Below are 20,764 nucleotides of genomic sequence, written 5' to 3'. Positions count from 1 at the left end.
TTCCCAATGAAGATTTAAGTCTCCAACAAGGATAGATCAATTGGGTAAAGGGTGATTTATTTGTTCAAGCAAAGGTAATTAAGAATATTATCAATAAGAATGGTTTGATCACCTGAATATCATTGGTAATACGATCCAAAGAAATGGACATTCATTTGTTGTGAGTTGGTAACTCTTATACCTTGCTGGATAACAATAGAAGTGATAATAAATGTTTCTTTCCTTCTTTTAACCTTTTAACTGCCATGGGTTTTCCCCCCCAGTGCCAAGGCCTTTTTTGGTGATTTCGGTATTTCGCCATTCAATGCCTTCTAACGGTTTCTACTTCATTAACCCCCTAAGTGCCAAGGACGAGCAATCTCATCCTTGGCAACAGGGAGGTAATTCCAATGACGAGATACCTTGTCCTTGGCACTTAAGGGGTTAGGAAAAGCAGCTAATAATTCACCCGATCTATTGGATCCACCATACAACTTTGCTTTAGACCTTAAGAAAGCTGAGCAGGCTTTGCTTGTGTTACACGTGTTGAATTCTAATCGTTTTGACAATAGAGATTTAAACAAGTCTTCAGTTGGGTTGCTAAAATATGCTGCATCTAAAGATTTAACAGAGCGCAGTAGTTCTTGGGAATTGCGTTCAAGGTGGCTTTAAATGCATCACACATGCCTATTGAGGTGTCTAAGGGATAATTAAAGGTAAAAAAATTCAGTGAAAAAAGTACTGGACGAAGTGTGAGTCATTTAATAAAAAAGAACCCTATTTCTTTCTTTTTATTTTTTATTTTTTTTATTAAAATGCATTTGGTTTACATCTTAAACCTTACATTTATCATTCGCATTCGATTTACATTGTTCTCCTTATTAAAAACGTTAACATCGTTGACTTTTATTATTCTTCATTACTGCTACTGTTTTCCAACGTAATAGTTCCCAGAAGTGAACTATGGTTGCAACCATCTTTCTATTATTTCCCATCAGGATTTGGCTCCATCTTTCTTCTTTTCTTTTTCCATTTCTACTGTGGCACTAAAATATTTGGCGCTGTAGAGCAGTCTTTTTTGATTTAGTGCCTCGCATTCCATAATCACATGATAGAGAGTTTCTGTTTTTCCTATTGTTTGACAGGATCTGCAGTCGCTATTTGCACTTTTATTTTGGCTCCATTTCCCCAGGACTTCTCTTGTTGGTAGTAGGTTTAGTCTGAATCTTAAGAACATGTCTCTGATTCTTCGATCTGGCTATAGTTTTAGATAGTATGGAAGTTGGTTGAGTGATCTTGCCTCTCCCTCACATTTCAGAGTCATTTTATATCGGTCTTTCTGCTCTTGAGTCTCAATCCAATCAGTTCGACTCAGCTTCTTTTTTGCGATTTGAGGCATTTTCGTCAACGTCTCCAGTGTAATTCCTTTTTTGTTACATATACTTATAGACGCTTCTTTCCATTTGTTTAATGTAGCATCATTAACGTGTTCTTGTGAAGTTCTTAGTATTTACAATGCCGGTATCTTTTCTTTCGCTGTTCATTTTCCTGAATAGATCTAATATTTTCCATTCTATTATTGATTCTAGTGATTGGAGGCCCAGTTCATAACGAATACGTGTCATTGGCATGTTCTGGGGTAGACTTAGTATTTTCCGCCAATAAATCGCCTCCAGTTTCATCCATATGGTTCTGTCATGGTTGATCATAGTTTCAGCACCATATGCAAGGATCGCTGTCACCTTTTGCTTGTAAAATGTTACAACTGGTATGAGAGAAAATGTCCCGAATTTCTTATGTATTGACAGACCTTGTCTGGCCAGCATTCTGGTTTTAGCCTTTAACTGTTCTGCCCATGGCGCTTCTGTCAGTGATTGATTGATCCATATCCCTAGAAATGTATAGGTTGTGACCTGGATCAATTTTTCTTCCTGAAGGTAATAATTGAAGGCTTTATTCCATTTTGATTTCTTCTTTTTCAGATACATAATTCTTGTTTTCTTGATGTTTATTGTGAGTTCATTTTTTTCCATGTATTCATGAGTTTTGTTGAGGGCTTTTTGTAATCCGCACAGAGTTTTTGCTAATAGAATTATATCATCTACATAGATCAAACAAGGGACTGCAGTCACATTTAATTTCGGCGGATTAATGCTCAATGTACTTATGGACTCTTCAAAATCCGACGTAAAAAGACTGAACAGTGCAGCCGCAAGCGGACACCCTTGCTTTAGGCCGTGCCAGGTGCTGATTTGTTTTGTTATTATTCCATCCGATGTCATTCTCATTTGTATTTTTGTGTTAGTATACAAGAGTTTGATTTGTTCTAGGATGTCGCTAGGGCATCTCCATTGTTCAAGTTTGTTCCAAAGCAAGTCTCTATTGATTTTATCATAGGCTAAGCTCAGGTCGACATACGCTACTATTGTATTCGTTTTTGTTCTTTCAGCTTCCTTTTTCATCATGTTTAAGATCATCAGATTTATATTTGTACCGACAAATCCTGTTTGACGCATTGCTTGATGGTTTGTTTGCTTAGCCCAAATGTTTAATCTGGTCAGTATGAGGTTGGCAAAAATGTTTCCTAACAGATCCAGGAGCGCCAACGGTCGATACTTCTTTGGCTCTTTGGATGATCCTTGTTTGTATATTGGGATTAGTGTTGCCATTTTCCAGGAATCAGGAACATTTTTTGTACGGTTAATCAGGTCTATTATTTTACCACAGAATTGTGCCCAAACTTCAGGGTTTTGTTTAAATGTGGCATTTGACATGCCGTCCGGGCCCGGGGCCCTTGATGTGTTTAATTTTTTTATTCTGTTGGTAATTTCACCAATATCGTATCTTATGTTCCATGACTTTTGCGTGTGTTGCTGGCTTTTATTCATTACTGTTGATCTTTCTTCGTAGAGTGCTATGAAGTACTCTAGCCACGCTGCTTCTGGGACATCCACTACTATTGCCTCTTCTGAGTTTTTATTCGATTTCAAGAGTTCCCATAGACGTCTGGTGTTAAAATTTTTCAGGGAAGCCATAATAGATTCAGCGTTTCCTTGCTCTTGCATCATTTTAGCATTTTTATGCCAGTTTTTTAATTTTTGTTTTGCTTGGCCAATTATTCTTTTTTTGGTTTGTGGAGATTCCTTTTGTGCTTTTTTAATGATCGCTTTTTTCCATTTTTTTCTTTCAGCAATAGCTTTGTTATAAATATATTTTCGTTCTGGCTTTGCTTGATTATTCAATCGCTGCTTCATTTGGAATTGGTTGGTTAACCATCCCTAATTAATTTTATTGGAATCTTCTTTCTTTGAATTCATTAATGTTTCTGTGATTTCATTTAGTCTGTTATGTGGAATTCTCAAACGGTTCATTCTATTTGATAGCGTCAGATTGGGTAGATTTATTTTGAGTCGTTCTCCTTTGTTCATTTCCCATGAACGCTTTAGTATATAGTGGTCACTATGTTCACTAAATAGATTTTTTGGCTTCGATTTTAGTTTGAGTAATTCCCTTACTAGTATAAATATAATCGATAATTGATTTGGTTTTCCCTCGTGACCATGTTGGTATCTGTTTTGTTGCTACAGTAAGGGCATCCCATCTTTCAAAGTTTCTATTGCGTGTCTCTGTTATCCATCTTCGTGCTCTATGTTCCAGCAGTTGCTCTTCTATTCGTTCTCCTTTATCGTCAAATAGATGCAAGTTGAGATCGCCACATATTATGAATTCGACATCTTGATGCCCCTGTGCAATGTTATCCATCTTAGTAAAGATAGTATCTATTACCGTTTCTTCTGGCACTTTCCTTGGATTCCAATATACATTGGTGATGTTTAAGTGTTGGGTCCTTGTAGTCTCATTATTACTCTGTGGTTGTGTTATCGTTTGCATTTTGACTAGGGTGTTTTGCGCCCAATTTCCTATATTCTGATATTCAATAATTTCTGTTGCCAGGTCTTGACTGATTAGGGTAATAAGTCCTGCGCATACTGGCGGAGCTGGTAGCCATGTCTCCTGTAGGCATATCACCTCTACTGCGTTCAACTCAGGTTGTTCCATTTGGAAAAGATATGAGTGTCCCCTAGTATTCCATGAGCATATTGTTACTGTTTGTTTGTTGTTTCCTGTTCGTTGTTATTGCCTCGGTTTTTTGTTTCCTCGTGTCTACTCTTTTCCATACTCATTTCCCGCCAGAAGGGTGATTTTTCAAAATTCCATCTGTTAGGTGTTTTGTCGTTGTATTGTCTTGGATTCATTCTTTTTTTATCATCCTTGTGCCATCTTTCTTCCTCTTTTTCATTCCATCCTTTGTTTTCATTGTATGAAATGCTTACAGCACTAGTGATGTCAGAGTATGTTCTATTACTCTCTTGCTGAGTCATGATGGATATTTCTTTCATCTCATTGTCCAATTTGTCATCATTTGACACGCTGAATCCTCTGGATTCAAGTTCTTCGGCACATGATGCTATTGAACTCTGCAATTCCCTTGAGCAACAATATATCCAGATTTTATCCAATCTTTGTTCATCTCTAAATTCAATTAATTTCAGATCTTTTGATTTTAACATTTTCAATTTTGGAATTGCCTTAAAGAGGCGTAATAGATTGGTTATATTCATCACAATGTTGGCCTCTTTTTCCGATCTTCCTTCCAGCTTCAGTCTGATTACACTTTCTTTGTAGTAAGGGTCTACAAATTGTGGTTGTTCTAGCTGCGATCTTTCTTCGTTCCTGACTTGTTTCTTTCTTCGGTCAGATCGTTCATAACTGTGTATGTTTGTTACTTCAGGCTGTTGTTCCTGTTCTGATCTCTCTAGTCTTGTCGTGTTCAGGGTGCTATTTCCTGAATACAGATCTCTGTCTGAAATTTCTTCACAGGATAGTTCAATTGATATATATGATCCTGTGATGGTTTCCTCATAACAGTCAATTACAATCATAGATGCGGGATTTGGTTGTGGTTCATGTTGCTCGTTTCCAATTTTGTCTTCGTTTTGAACGTTCTATGATTCATGTATTGAATATGTGGAAAGGTTCAACAGGCATTCAATGTTTCCTTCTTCACTTGTTAAAACACTAACGGACTGGGTGTTATCGCCCACTCTTATTATTTCTTGGGTTTTGGTGGATTCTTCTATTCCTCTGGTTCCAGTGTCACTTTCTTTTGTTACTGGGCCCGCTGTGCTCATTTCTTTGTGTTTTTGGGGCTGCGATTTTTTTGGTGGTATCCTTAGCACTTTGAGCTAGGTTCCTGAGGAATGCTCTAGATCCTCTTTGTTGTGTTTTGGTCAGTTTTTTTGCCGCTAACTTTTTTGTTTTGTTTGAATTATTCTGTGACTGTTGTTCGAATATGCTATAATTCACATTCCCTTGTGTTGTCTCGGTGTGAGGATCTATAATATGTGTGGTTGGTTCCACAATCCGATTTGTAGGCTTTTTACTTAGTTCTTCAGGTGACAAGTCTATTAGGAGAATGTCATTATCTCTCATGTTTCGTCATTGTGGTGGTTCTCCCTCATGGTCTGTGCGCTGTCCCCCCTTTTCTTAGCGGGACCTGCCTTTGATGCTCCAGACATATGATCTTTCTCCTTTTGATTTTTTCCTTCGATGTTATTCCTCGTTAGTGATGTCTTTGTAAATGAGATTAAGGCTTCCATGAGCGTAGCTTTATCCATTCTGTCCTGTCCAGCTTTATCCATTCTGTCCTGTCATGCTATCTCTGCAAGACGTTGTTGCCATATATAACTATTTTCTGCCTCTATGCTGAGCTGTTCTTGTATTTTATGTATCAGTTGTTCTAGATTCTTTTGTTTGGTGAATATGGAGTTCACTTTGTTTTTTACTTTGTTTTTTTCTGGCATCAGCTTTACTTGCTCCGATCCTCCCCGCTCTCTCTCTCCATTCTCCCACTGGCTGCTGCCCGCTCCGCGTTCAGCCCTATGCTGTTAGCGCGCTGTGGGCGTTGTTCGCGTCCCCTGCTTCTCTCTCGGCACAGGAGCCTGCTCTCCCTGCAAGCGCGACCGCGCCGTGAATGGACTTGCCAGCCTCAGCACTAGGTAGGTCGGGGTCAGTGTCGGGGGCGGGGGATGATTGTTGTTTCTGTCTGCATGTGGGGGTCAAAGGACCTAATCCCGCAGTCCCCCCACACAGTTCTCCTTCTATTGTGTGATCCACACCTTGACTTGGGTGCGAGTTCTATGGTGCTCTCTTTGTGCAGCAAATTCGTTGATTATTATGCCTTAGGTTTCAAAAAAATAAAGAAATAAATAAATAAAGTGAAACCAAAAAATAAAAGGCAAAAAGGGAACACTATGGTGTTCTTTCCTCGGCTGCGTTATTTTCGAGGTTTCTCAGTTTTGCAGCGCGGGGGTCAAAGGACACTTCCCGCAGTCCCCCCACGCTGCGCCTTTTCTAAGATTTACCGGGCTTCCGTGCTCTTAATTCTCCGTGATAACGTCTTATATTCGGTCAGCTGATCTCTTTTACACTTTTGCTGGTGTAAAGTACAAGGACGTGTTCTCGTTTCGGCTTGTATTTGTGTTATTTCACCTAATAAAGTTTATATTAGTGTTCGATGTTCAGAGTTCAATTTTTCACGTTTCACACGTGGAATTATGTGCGCACCATATATTTCAAGTTGTATATGCGCACAGGGCTGTTCTTACCTGAGTGGGTCGTGTCCTCCGATCCGCTGATCCCGCGGACTCCAGCAGACTCCACACTCTACCTCCACACTCCGCGGCCCGCTCCACGGCCAGGAGTGGTAGTTATACAGTTCTCTGTTGCCTCCTCCAGCAATAGACACGGAAAACAGACTTGACTCCAGCAGACTCCACACTCTACCTCCACACTCCACGCAAAAGCCATTTCTTATCTTAAAATCAGCAAGGCCCCGGGACCTGACGGGTTCCCCGATTAATTTCATCAATTCTATTCCACCTTGCTGACCCCTAGAACTCTTTAAACAATCCATTGCTTTAGGATCTAGTACCATATCCTTCGGATAAGCCTTGCTAATTCTATTCCCCAAACCAGACAAAGACCCTTCATTTGTTCCAAATTATTGCCCCACTTCACTAATTAACTCAGACTCAAAAATTGTAGCCAAAGTAATTGCTAATCGACTCAATTGTATAATTCCAAAATTAGTCAATGTCAACCAAACTGGTTTCATTAAGGGAAGATATGCTTCATCCAATACTAGAATCCATTTTAACACCCTTCCATATGCACAAAATGCCTCCTCCCTCATGCTTATTGTGGGTTAGATGCAGAGCAGGCATTTGACAGAGTTTTCGGGCCCTTTCTATTTGAATCACTCCGTTGGCTTGGGTTCAGTCCTACCTTTTCCAAATGTATCTCCCTCTTATATTTGACACCCTCAACCAGAATATTTATCAATAAGGCTTTTTCTAAATCGTTTCCTATATCATGTGGAACCAGACAGGGTTGCCCATTATCACCACTTCTTTTTATCTTAGCTTTAGAACCTCTTCTGCATATCTCTGTTAATAATAGCATCAAAGGCATTATTCATTAAAGAGTTTTCTATTAAATGTTCTGCTTATGCAGATTATATTTGACTCTACCTTTCAGACGCGGCTACTTATCTTCCTGCACTAATGTCTACTTCATTCTCTGGATACAAATAAAATTACAAAAATTCAGAAATATTACCTCTCACTAACTTCTGTATATTATCTGATACCCTTCTCTTTGGTATGAAATGGTGCACTACTTCCATTGAATACGTAGGTATCATTATTGCTACAGTTACTGCTTCCACTTTAAGTCTTAATCAGAATGCAATTATAGATCAAATTAATTCTTCCATAAATCGGTGATCTCCCTTATTCCTTTCATGGTTGGGCCGAATAGATTCCATTGCAATGACTCTTGGACCTATTTTTCTTTACCATCTATCCGTGATCCAAATTTTACTTCCCACTTTAAAAAAATAGATAATCTCCTAACCAATTTATTTGGAAAAATAAAACGCCCAAAATTGCACTGAATAAACTTAAAACCTGTAAATCTTCTGGTGGAGTAAAATTTCCATATTTTCTTAAATATCAAAAATCCTTTTGACTGCAACAAATGTATCTATTTTTATCTTAAGAACCCCCATTCATTAAGGAATCCTCTTGCATTATATTAGAATCAAAATATATAGCACCTCTATTCTGCTCTCATTTTCTTAGATTTTCCTCTTGGTCGGGTATTAAAAAGAATCCACTCCTTTACTCTCTCAAACAGGCATGGAATTGCTTAATTCTATCCTCTCCTATTAGCCACGGCTCCTCTAATGCCTTCTTATGGTTTAATAAATCCTTCCTGTTCAGACCTAAACATGACATTTTACATAAAGGGTACTCTGCAGGAATCTTTCTTGTCAAACATTTATTCAATAATAACATGCTCATTTCTTTTAATGAACTCTGCATCTGATATAATCTGAATGAAACCGATCTCAAAATGTATACTATTCATATAAACCTAATTACCATAGCCATCCCATATTACTCCCAGAATTCCCCTTCAAAATATATTGAATTAATCTCTACGAAAGCCTCAAACTTAACCAGCTCACTGACGTCGCATTTAAACTTACTATGCTTTGGGAATCTGATTGGGATGTGTAAATTACTCGGGATTTGGATTAAAATTTGGGAACAATACCTTTCCACCTTGGTAGCTGCAATTCTTACTCAATCACATTATTTCATATAACATAAAGCATATCTAACACATCACCGAGTTGCCAAAATGACTAACTCAAATGATAGCTTATGTTGGTCGTGTCTCTCCCCCACCACAGATTTTATTAAATCAGTCTTTAGTTGCAAATATGTATTTTTGCTCTTGGACCCAAATTTGGAAATGCTTCCAAAAGATGTTTTCTTTTCGTTGACCTTTGTCATTGTGCAATGTTATAATTGGTGTATTAGTGAATCCTTTTAGGTCAACTGTTACATCGATGGAATTATTAAACTTTTTGGTGTGTATTGCTTTTCACCTCATCGTGTCCAACTAGAAAAATTCAAAGAAATGATCATACAATTTATGGTGAATCCCCTGATAGTGAGTTTTGCCCAGTGGTGGGAGAGTTTCCATGGATAAGCCTAACGCAGTGTGATCGTGGTTGGCAGTTGGAGTGCAGTTCATTTATTGCATTCGGGCAATCATGGGTGGAACAATAGGTCAAGAAATAACGAGAATTCATGATAAGTAAAAATATAATGAAGTAAATAACTGTATTACTGCTGAACGCCTTGAATGTATGCCTCCTACTTTCCCCTTTTACATTTACCTGTTCACCCCTTATCCTTTCCCCTAGATACCGGAGGGTTCAGTGCGCTGCTACAAATGCAAGAAATAAATAAACAGTGCTAGCAACTGATCAATGCATTTCAGACAGTTGCATGAGACCTTGGTATTGAGGAGGGGGAGAAGAGGGAAATGGGGGAGAAGGAGAGACAGTAAGTTAAGTGTGTTGGAATAGGGCCCCCTGGTTGAGGGCGCACGGGTGGTCTCTTGATGAACATGGAAGGGTTAGCTTACCGGTAAAGAGTGGGTATAGCTGGACAATTGGTCCTTGGCTGTGGGTCACTGTCCTTGGTGGTCAGGAGGACGGGCCGAGGTGGTTCCCTGAATAATTTACAAGTGGTTAATCGGCAAATTCTGTGAAGCAGGGTTAGCCTGTGATTATGGGAAGAATAAGGAGGTAAGGCATTGTTAGGCGCCCATGTTGAGGGCTATGTACTAGTAGGGTGGGCAGTATGTGTTGGTGGTACAGTGAAGAGGAAAGGGTTGGCACGTGGGGGCATTCGTAGTGCTAGTGGGGGTCTGCTTGATGCAGCTGGTCTCTGCGAGGCTGGTGTTTAACATACTGTGGTCTGTTGTCCCGTGCGTTTTGAGAGATGGTCATCCATGCAGGCCATTAAGGGGAGTGCAGCAGTATAAGCTGGTCGCGTGTGAAGTGGCCATATGGTGCAGAGAGCTAGGTAGTGGCTTGCTGCCATGCACACAGTGTTAATAGTGTTGTTAGGAGGCTGCCAGTGCATGTGAGCTAATCCTGGTGGCTGGGGCTCGTGGAAGCAGTGGGTAATTAGCAAGGACGCCATGGTGTCAGTGCACCTGGTGTGCTGACACAATTAATAGATGCTGGGTGTGCTGCAAGGGGGCTATGCCCCAAATAATTGGTGTGAGTGGCTGCGGACGTGGCGGGGCCTGTATGCCCCTGGTAGATGGCTGCAAGGCTGGATGAGGCATCCGCCGCAAAATGCCCAGCTCGGACAGTCAGAGTGTCCTTACATATTGGGCTCTGAAAAAGGTTAGGGCAGTGTCTGACATGGTGGTCACGGTGGGGAAGTGCAGCGATGGAGGCACATTGTGCCGGGCCGGCCATGTGGGGTGACGGGCATGAGGAGCATGCTGAAGCACGAAAGAGCATTGGTGCGGAATAAGCCGTGCGTAGTGCAGGGAGTAGGATGTTTTCCTGATGGGCCTGGTGGGGCTCAGTCAGTATGCCGGGTGGCTGCACTGGATACAGTGGTGGCCACCATGTTGGAGGTCGTAACCTATGGTGCCGAAAAACGTCCTGCGTGATGAGGTTTGGAGGCATGGAGTTCAGGCCAATTAAGTATTTGAAGGGCAAGGTCTGTGTGTTTTGAGAGCCCAGGTGTGATCGTGGCCCCTTCTAGTGGGTGAGTGGTGTGTAAGAATACGCCTGTGATCATCTCATGACAGGCGTATACAATGAGCAGACTGGGCTGTCTGGATGGGTGCCCGCAGACCTGATAAAGGCAATTAGAGAGCACTTGTGGTGAGCTGATATGTCCTCAGTTGTGGGTGGGAGTGGCAGTGGTCTGAGCTTTCCAGATGAGAGGCTGGTGACCCTGATGGGTGTCTCCACAGTAGGGAGCTATGTAGGGCTGAGTGGTATCCATTTAGCTGTGGACTGCTATAAGACCAAGGTGTCAGTCAAACAAAAAGGCCATATCTTGTATGCATATGGGGCGGACTTGGATGGGGGATATCAACATGTTGTGTGTAAGAAAGCATTCATAAGAGGATTTAGGAAGGGATTTACAAGAAAATATTGAATTTGTGTTTCTTATTCAATCCAGTGGTCACTAATCTGGGTCTGCAGATTAGTTTTACATTCATGCTGTCGGAGGTGAAGTTCTCCGTCACCTCCTCTGATGATGGGCGCTATCCTTTCCAGTCCTGCAAAGCGTATGCTCCTTTTGTTGTCCCATTGGTGTTGTTCCTGCCAGTGGGTGGCAAGGAGATACTATGTGTCCTGGGAGCTTAGCAGGTTCAGGTGCCCCCAGATCATGGTTCACAGCTCTCTTATTGTGCTGCCTATGGGTTTCAGGCCACAAACACAAATAATCACATAGACCACAAACTTGGAGCGGCAGTTGATGCAATGTTTTATCTTGTGTTGGTCTGTGCCTTCGAACATGATTGTGTTGGTGGTGCAGGCATATGGGCACATGGTAGGGGTGCCACATTTGTGAAACCCTTTGTCTTGAGCTTTTAGTAGCCAGTTCGTTTTAGAGGTGGCGGTCAGTGCCATGAATGAAGGGCTGAGGATGTTCTTAAATGTGGGTGATTTCATAAAAGAGAATAGTGGAATGTCCGATACCCATGGTTTGATATCTTGGTCAATCTGAAAAAGATGGCAGTGTTTCTTGATAATCTGTTGGAATTTGTGGCTGTCTTCGTTGTATCTTGTCAGGAATCTTGTTAAGGTGTCCTCTGATTCCCTGTTCCTTACTTTGGGTGTTGGGAGCGAAGTCCTGTTGATTTTGCTTGTTTGGTTTTCCGCTTTAGTTACTACCTTGGTTGGGTCGTCTCTACCTGAATCTCTCTATTGACAATTGACATTCTTTCTGGAATGCTGGCTAATTTTTGCAATTTTGTACGTGCTCTTATATATTCTTTTTTTTGGAATGTTATGTATTATGCTCTTCTTGTGGCAGCTGTTGGTGTGTAACAAGGAGTTGACTTCTGTGGGTTTGCAGAATGTCCTTGTATCAACTTGTCCTTCAGTCACATTGATACAGATTTCTAGAAAGTCTATGGTTGTGTTGCTGCACTTGCATGTTAGAGTTGAGATAAGTGTTGAGTTGGTCTAGTTCCCCTTCTGTACCAGACCATATCATTATAACATCATCGATGTAGCAGTACCATTCCACAATGTTCTTGTTGAATCTAGCCTCAGCTAGAGCATGGACCTGCTTGAATTGATTTGTGAATAGGTTCGCTGTCGCTGGGCCATAGGTAGCTCCCATGGTGACCCCCTTCTTTTGTCTATAGTATTGTCCATTGAAATGGAGCACATTGTTGGATAGAAGAGTAACACCTCCTTCAATATTTCCAAGTGGGAGGATGCAGATTCATTGGCATATGTGGAGTCCAGAGGCTTGGAGTGTCACACGCGTGTAGCCGAACTGCCACTCCAATTCCTGTAGGTTTTGGAGGATGTGCATCATGTCATGTATGTAGGTGGGGATTTTGGTGACCTCCTTGTGTATGATATAATTGATCTATTGGTCTATTGGTTCTGTAACCCAGCCCATGCCACTTAGGATAGGCCTTCATCCAGGGATAGGAGTATGTTCTTTGTGCACCTTTGGAAAAAAAGATGTGGTGGGCATTGGAGGATGTTCCACCACCAAGAAATGAGCCTCCTCGTCAGTCGGTAACCCGCTCCTGTGCCATTTCTCAATCACCCTTTTGGCTTCAATGCTGATACTTTTGCTGGGATTCAGTATAAGGGGTTCATAGCATTCAGGTGTTTCTAGGTGGGTGCCATCTTTACATAGTCTCAATCAGGACAATGTTTCCACCCTTATCTACTACTTTTATTATGATGTTACTGTCATCTTTAAGTTTGTCTAGAGCCTTTCTTTCCATAGGATTGAGATTGAGCTGAAGGGTCTATCTGTTTTTCTTTGTTCTGTCTTCCAATTTGTGTAGTTCAAGGGTCACAGCTTTCTGAAAAAATGTTGATTGCATTGTCCCCCTGCAGGTTGGGGGTGAATCTGGACTTCTTTGTCAGTTCTTTGGTAGTGATATATTGTTCTTCACTTTCTAGGTGATGTGTCAGTTCCTGTTTGGAGATGTTGCTGGTGTTGTCTTTGTCCCCTATGGATAGGAGAAGGTGGGTGTGATTCAGTTTCTCAATGGTGGTTTCGCTTATTACTGGGTTGGTAGTTGGAGGTGGATTTCATGGTATCTGTATCGGGAAGAACGTTTAATTTCAGTTTACATGTATATTTAAACGATCTATATAATGATCTAGGACAGTAGGGCACTGTCTTACGCAAACCCATCCGCACACAGAAGGGTATACCATAACCACTAAATTGAGTGCAGTGTCCCGCATTTCTAGTGCTCCAAACACATATGTGCAGAGGGCTGGTTAATGAAGCGGCTGGCCACTATAACCGTGTGCAGAGGGCTGGTCAATGAAGCGGCTGGCCACTATAACCCTGTGCAGAGGGCTGGTTAATGAAGCGGCTGGCCACTATAACCCTGTGCAGAGGGCTGGTTAATGAAGCGGCTGGCCACTATAACCCTGTACAGAGGGCTGGTTAATGAAGCGGCTGGCCACTATAACCGTGTGCAGAGGGCTGGTTAATGAAGCGGCTGGCCACTATAACCCTGTGCAGAGGGCTGGTTAATGAAGCGGCTGGCCACTATAACCCTGTATATAGGGCTAGTTAATGAAGTGGCTGGCCACTATAACCGTGTGCAGAGGGCTGGTTAATGAAGCGGCTGGCCAATATAACCGTGTGCAGAGGGCTGGTTAATGAAGCGGCTGGCCACTATAACCCTGTACAGAGGGCTGGTTAATGAAGCGGCAGGCCACTATAACCCTGTACAGAGGGCTGGTTAATGAAGCGGCAGGCCACTATAACCCTGTACAGAGGGCTAGTTAATGAAGCGGCTGGCCACTATAACCGTGTGCAGAGGGCTGGTTAATGAAGCGGCTGGCCACTATAACCCTGTACAGAGGGCTGGTTAATGAAGCGACTGGCCACTATAACCCTGTACAGAGGGCTGGTTAATGAAGCGGCTGGCCACTTTAACCCTGTGCAGAGGGCTGGTTAATGAAGCACCTGGCCACTATAACCCTGTGCAGAGGGCTGGTTAATGAAGCGGCTGGCCACTATAACCCTGTAGAGAGGGCTGGTTAATGAAGCGCCTGGCCACTATAACACTGTGCAGAGGGCTGGTTAATGAAGCGGCTGGCCACTATAACCGTGTGCAGAGGGCTGGTTAATGAAGCGGCTGGCCACTATAACCCTGTGCAGAGGGCTGGTTAATGAAGCGGCTGTCCACTATAACCCTGTACAGAGGGCTGGTTAATGAAGCGACTGGCCACTATAACCCTGTACAGAGGGCTGGTTAATGAAGCGGCTGGCCACTATAACCCTGTGCAGAGGGCTGGTTGATGAAGCGCCTGGCCACTATAACCCTGTGCAGAGGGCTGGTTGATGAAGCGCCTGGCCACTATAACCCTGTGCAGAGGGCTGGTTGATGAAGCGGCTGGCCACTATAACCCTGTAGAGAGGGCTGGTTAATGAAGCGGCTGGCCACTATAACCCTGTGCAGAGGGCTGGTTAATGAAGCGGCTGGCCACTATAACCCTGTGCAGAGGGCTGGTTAATGAAGCGGCTGGCCACTATAACCCTGTGCAGAGGGCTGGTTAATGAAGCGGCTGGCCACTATAACCCTGTACAGAGGGCTGGTTAATGAAGCGTCTGGCCACTATAACCCTGTACAGAGGGCTGGTTAATGAAGCGGCTGGCCACTATAACCCTGTACAGAGGGCTGGTTAATGAAGCGGCTGGCCACTATAACCCTGTACAGAGGGCTGGTTAATGAAGCGGCTGGCCACTATAACCCTGTACAGAGGGCTGGTTAATGAAGCGGCTGGCCACTATAACCCTGTACAGAGGGCTGGTTAATGAAGCGGCTGGCCACTATAACCCTGTACAGCGGGCTGGTTAATGAAGCGGCTGGCCACTATAACCCTGTACAGAGGGCTGGTTAATGAAGCGGCTGGCCACTATAACCCTGTACAGAGGGCTGGTTAATGAAGCGGCTGGCCACTATAACCCTGTACAGAGGGCTGGTTAATGAAGCGGCTGGCCACTATAACACTGTACAGAGGGCTGGTTAATGAAGCGTCTGGCCACTATAACCCTGTACAGATGGCTGGTTAATGAAGCGGCTGGCCACTATAACCCTGTACAGAGGGCTGGTTAATGAAGCGGCTGGCCACTATAACCCTGTGCAGAGGGCTGGTTAATGAAGCGGCTGGCCACTATAACCGTGTGCAGAGGGCTGGTTAATGAAGCGGCTGGCCACTATAACCCTGTACAGAGGGCTGGTTAATGAAGCGGCTGGCCACTATAACCCTGTGCAGAGGGCTGGTTAATGAAGCGGCTGGCCACTATAACCCTGTGCAGAGGGCTGGTTAATGAAGCGGCTGGCCACTATAACCCTGTACAGAGGGCTGGTTAATGAAGCGGCTGGCCACTATAACCCTGTACAGAGGGCTGGTTAATGAAGCGGCTGGCCACTATAAACGTGTGCAGAGGGCTGGTTAATGAAGCGGCTGGCCACTATAAGCCTGTAGAGAGGGCTGGTTAATGAAGCGGCTGGCCACTATAACCCTGTACAGAGGGCTGGTTAATGAAGCGGCAGGCCACTATAACCCTGTACAGAGGGCTGGTTAATGAAGCGTCTGGCCACTATAACCCTGTACAGAGGGCTGGTTAATGAAGCGGCTGGCCACTATAACCCTGTACAGAGGGCTGGTTAATGAAGCGGCTGGCCACTATAACCCTGTACAGAGGGCTGGTTAATGAAGCGGCTGGCCACTATAACCCTGTGTAGAGGGCTTGCTATTGAAGTAGGTGGGCACTATAACCCTGAGGAGAGGACTGGTTATTGAAGCATCTGGGCACTATAACCCTGTGGAGAGGACTGGCTATGAAGCATCTGGGTGTTATAACCCTGGAATAGCAGTGGTTATTGGAGCATCTGGGAACTATAACCCTGTCCAGAGGATTGGTTGTTGAAGCAGCTGGGCACTATAACCACGTGGAGAGGACTGGCTATGAAGCAACTGGGTGTTATATCCCTGAGAATAGCAGTGGTTATTGGAGCATCTGGGAACTATAACCCTGTGCAGAGGATTGGTTGTTGAAGCAGCTGGGCACTATAACCACGTGGAGAGGACTGGCTATGAAGCAACTGGGTGTTATATCCCTGAGAATAGCAGTGGTTATTGGTTTATCTGGCAACTATAACCCTGTGCAGAGGATTGGTTGTTGAAGCAGCTGGGCACTATAACCCTGAGGAGAGGACTGGTTATTGAAGCATCTGGGCACTATAACCCTGTGGAGAGGACTGGTGTTTGAAGCAGGTTGACACTATATCGATGAGCAGCGGACTGGTTATCGAAGCAGCAGGGATCTTTTTTTTCTCAACTTTATTTAATACTGGCATGTTGACATTACGGGAAGATCTTATTTTATTTAAAACAATGCATTATCAGGCATTTCATAGGTATGTAGTGCGACAACATTTACAACATTGGGGATGCATTGGGGGGAAGAGGCACGGAGGAGGAAGATAGGGAAATAGGTGGAGCTTAATAGGTCACTTTAGGGAGGGGTTCCAGTCTTCGTGTCCCTTGTCTTGTCTTCCTCCGACATTAAGTATGATCTGAGGGGGGCCCATATGTCTTTGGGTCTCGAGGTGGGCTGGACCCCTCTAACGTAAGTTACTTCACATTCTTGTGTGCTGATCAAGTCTCGCATCCACCACTGGTGTGTTGGGGGTCTTTTGCTTTCCATTTTCTGAGGATGTTCCATTTGGCTACTGCCCCCCCCACTGTGAAAAGTCTGCGGGTCTTGGTCGATGCATTCTCTATGTCTCCCAGTAGGTACTTCAATGGGGTGGAAGTAATGTTTGTGTTTAAGATCGAGTTCATTGTCTTTGCCACTTCGTTCCAGTAGTGTTTAATTGGGGGACATTCCCAATACATGTGCAAGGAAGTGGCCTCGGGTGAGCCGCATTTAGGGCATGTCTGTGGCTTGGAGGGGTCGTACTTGGAGATTTGTTTGGAGTGATGTGTAGATGATTCAGGATTTTGAATTGGATGAGTCTAAAGTTTGCGCAGAAGGAGATGGTTTTGGTGTATCTGCAATAGGTTGTCCATTGTTGCTCTTCAATCTGAATATTTAAGTCTTTATCCCATTTAGTTATTATATCGTTCTTGGATGGTGTGTTGGCCTGTGTTATCCTGTATAACGTGGAAACGCTGCCCGTGAAGGCTTCTTCAGTGAGGATTTCCGTAAGGAACTTGTGGGTAGGAGGTGCCTCTGGGAAGGTTGGCCATTTCTTCTTGCAGGCGGCTTTTAATCGTTGGCAATACAGAGTTGTGGATAGGCCTTTCCTTGTCCTGTTTTGGATTTTCTGACAGCTTGAGGAAGCGACCCTCTGGGAAGAGGTCTCCAACTTTGGCTTGTTTTCCAGGGTCCCAGGATGTTTGTATAGTACAGTCCATTGTAGGTTCCAGCCCAGGGTAGTGCCATAGGGGTGAGTGTGGCCAGTATGGCATTTTGCATCCTACTCGTCCAAGGATCTGTGCCCAATCTTGGACTATCGATTCCATTGGGTCGGCAAGTGTTTTTTCTCTAGGTCCCTTGGCAAACATACTTTGGAGTTCTAGGGGAGATGCAGCACATTTTTCTGCATGTATGTGTGCAAATTTTTCTACAGTATTGGACCTGTATTTTGCAAAGTGTGCCTGCGCCGAGTAATAGTATAGTTGAAAATCTGGGGCTGCCAGGCCACCAGTGTTGTAATTTTCACATAGTTTGGACCGGCTCATTCTGGGACTCTGTCCTTCCCAGACAAAGTGTGTGGCGAGTTTTTGTAGTGTGTCGAAGAACTTCCTGCCCGGCCAGATCGGTATTCCGTTGAATAAGTATAGTAGTTTTGGTACTACCAACATTTTCAGTAGGGCTATGCGACCGCAGAGGGACAGCGGCAGCCTTGTCCATGCATTGAGTTTGCTTTCCAAGTGCGTGACATAGGGGGCATAGTTATTGGCAAATAAGGTTTGTATGTCCGGCGCTATTATGATGCCCAGATATCTTGCAGTGGTGGGAGACCAACGCAGCAGGCCCTCAATGGCTACGGTCTGGATAGTGGAGACAGTCAATGGGATTATTTCGGACTTGGCTTGGTTGATTTTATAACCGGAATGTTTGGTGAATTCAGCTATATCTCGCAACACGGGGGCGAGGTGGGTGTCTGGGTTCCTGATGTATAGCATTGTGTCATCCGCGTAGAGGGAGATGAACTGTGGGGATCCCATTATACGGATACCTCTCCAGGCATGGTTATGTCGCAAACCTGCCGCCATTCCCTCCATCGTCAGTGCGAATATCAGTGGGGAGAGTGGACATCCCTGTCTGGTTGCTTTTTGTAGTTTATTTATTTAATGTGATACAGTCTATTTAATAAACTTTACACATATTAATAAGTAAGCACATATATAGACTAAACTTCCATGAGCAGAATAATAACAATATAACAATATGTTAAATAATGAACTATTTACACATATAAAATCAATCTAAAAGCTCAAATAGCATGTAAATAAGAAAAGTATAAAGAAAAAAAACATTACATATTTATACAATAACATCCACAATGCTCACTATAATATACGGATAGCAATACGAAGCGGTAAACTATACTTAGTTCATTTCTCATAACTACCATACCAAGGGCACTCACAGCACGGCCGTTTACCTCCTCCTAGGGCCGGGGCAGTGACTGTTTTGGGATACGAGTACTAATTTCAAATCTGAATATTCAATATTTCTTCTATCCTAATCCAGATGTTGAAGAGAGCTAACATTTCTCGCATACTCTCAGAATTCATGCAGTGATGCCAGAATAATGACGTTCCGATTGATGCTAGATTATGGGAGAACTTCCCCAGATGACAGTGGATTACATCAATCATAGTGCCACATTCTGTCAAAACATGTCTTGCTGACTCTAATACATTGCTTCCTTCACACAACCGACAGGTGCGTTGTTCCAATGGCAACTGCAATCTTCTGCCCGTGACCAACAGGATAGGCAGTTGGTCCATCCTTAATAGAAGGATAAATCGTCGCAGTTTTTTTGAAGGGCAGAGATTGAGATACCCTTGGGGTTGCAAGAATGAGTACAACCTGTATTGTACAAATGCGTAGCTTTTCAACGCGCTAAGGTGAGCGAAATTCTCTAGCCAATCCCACATTTCTACCCGCTTATCAAGTGCATTTTGAACTTGCTTAGAATATGGACCTTCTCGCCAGGTCCATCCAATTGTAGCAAGAAGTTTTATCATCATCACAGATGGTGACTGAGGATTTTGTTTCTTGCACAATTCTTGGAAGATAGTAAGCAGGAGAGGGTTAGATGTTGTACTGCGCATTTTCAAGAAGTGCCCCAATCTCCTTTTCATGACGATGGCCTTCATAGAGGGTAGTCCTAATTCTAATCGAATAATTGCCATCGGAACTCCCGGGCCCAGGCCAAGTATACGACGCCAGAACTTCCCCTCGATGATTTGAAGCCAGCTGAGATCTAAGTCTAGAAGTGATTCTAGACCATAAGTCATCATAGGGATGAATACCTGCATGTATAATTGGCGCGTACCCCAAAGCGAAAATCCTCCTTGCTTATTGGTAAAGTTGGCTATTAAAGATGTTACTTGCGCCGCTCGCATTGTACGTGAGAGCTTAAGAGCCACATAATCCCCGCTTTTTGTAGTGTGAAGGTGGGCGACAGTGTTTTGTTGGTTCTTACTTTGGCCGTGCGGTTGTTGTACAGTATTTGTATGAACCGGAGGAAGCCTGCGCCGAAACTCATCTTCTTCAGGATTCCAAACGTGAACCTCCACAACACAGTCAAACGCTTTTTTTACGTCTAGTGTGACTGCCACGTTTGTGCCCGGTGGTCTAGTTGGGAGGTGATGGCGAAGAAGCGCCTGAGGTTCAGGGCAGTGGAGCACCCAGGAATGAACCCTGATTGGTCCGGGTGCACCAGTTTGGTCATATAGGGGTTCAGTTTGTTGGTTAGGGCCTTATCAAAGATTTTTGCATCGATGTTGATGAGGGATAATGGTCTGTATGATGACAGAGAGCATGCTGGCTTGTTTGGTTTTAGCAGGACTGTGATAATGGCTTCTCTCATTGTAGGAGGGAGCGTTCCAGATTCAAGGGATTCCTCCCATACCTCCAGCAGTCGTGGGGCTAGTTTGTCACTGAGGATCTTGTAGAGGTCTGCCGGCAGGCCGTCTGACCCTGGTGCTCTGCCCACCTTTAAGTCTTTTATTGCTTGCTGCAGGTCCTCCAGGGTTAGTGGCAAATCAATGGTGGCACTTTCTTCTCCAGTGAGTCTGAGGAGCGGAAAGGAGTTCAGGTACTCTTGCAGTACTTCTGTTGTTACTTGGTCTGCATTTGTTTAGAGCTTGCTGTAGAATTCTCGGAACACCTCATTCACTTCCCGGTGGTCTACATGGGTTATACCTTGATCGTCCATGATGCTGGTGATTTGTCTTTGTCCCAGTTCAGTCTTGATGAGGTTAGCCAGATGTTTTCCGGATTTATTGCCCTCTCCATACTGCCTAGCTTTGATTGGTTGTGCTGTATACCACACCTCCTGTTCTGCTAGTGTTGTGACT

General features: G+C 43.7%; 1 protein-coding gene across 8 annotated transcripts in view; it reads left to right on the top strand.

Annotated features, from left to right (window-relative positions):
- The window catches only part of HAO2 (hydroxyacid oxidase 2), a 667,133-nt gene that overhangs the window by 230,046 nt on the left and 416,323 nt on the right, over positions 1 to 20,764 (top strand). Inside the window, exon 2 of one of the 8 annotated variants that reach the window (XM_069635743.1) lies at positions 13,091 to 13,156. The exons of the other annotated variants lie outside the window; for them this stretch is intronic. The gene's annotated coding sequence lies outside the window, so the exon portion shown is untranslated. The remainder of the gene's footprint in view (positions 1 to 13,090; positions 13,157 to 20,764) is intronic. 8 annotated transcript variants of the gene reach the window in all.

This window comes from Ambystoma mexicanum, chromosome 7p, assembly GCF_040938575.1.
Source record: "Ambystoma mexicanum isolate Mex_15411 chromosome 7p, UKY_AmexF1_1, whole genome shotgun sequence".
Taxonomy (NCBI): Eukaryota; Metazoa; Chordata; class Amphibia; order Caudata; family Ambystomatidae; genus Ambystoma; species Ambystoma mexicanum.
Note: the sequence above shows the minus strand (reverse complement) of the source record. Positions and strands in the feature narration are given on the sequence as shown.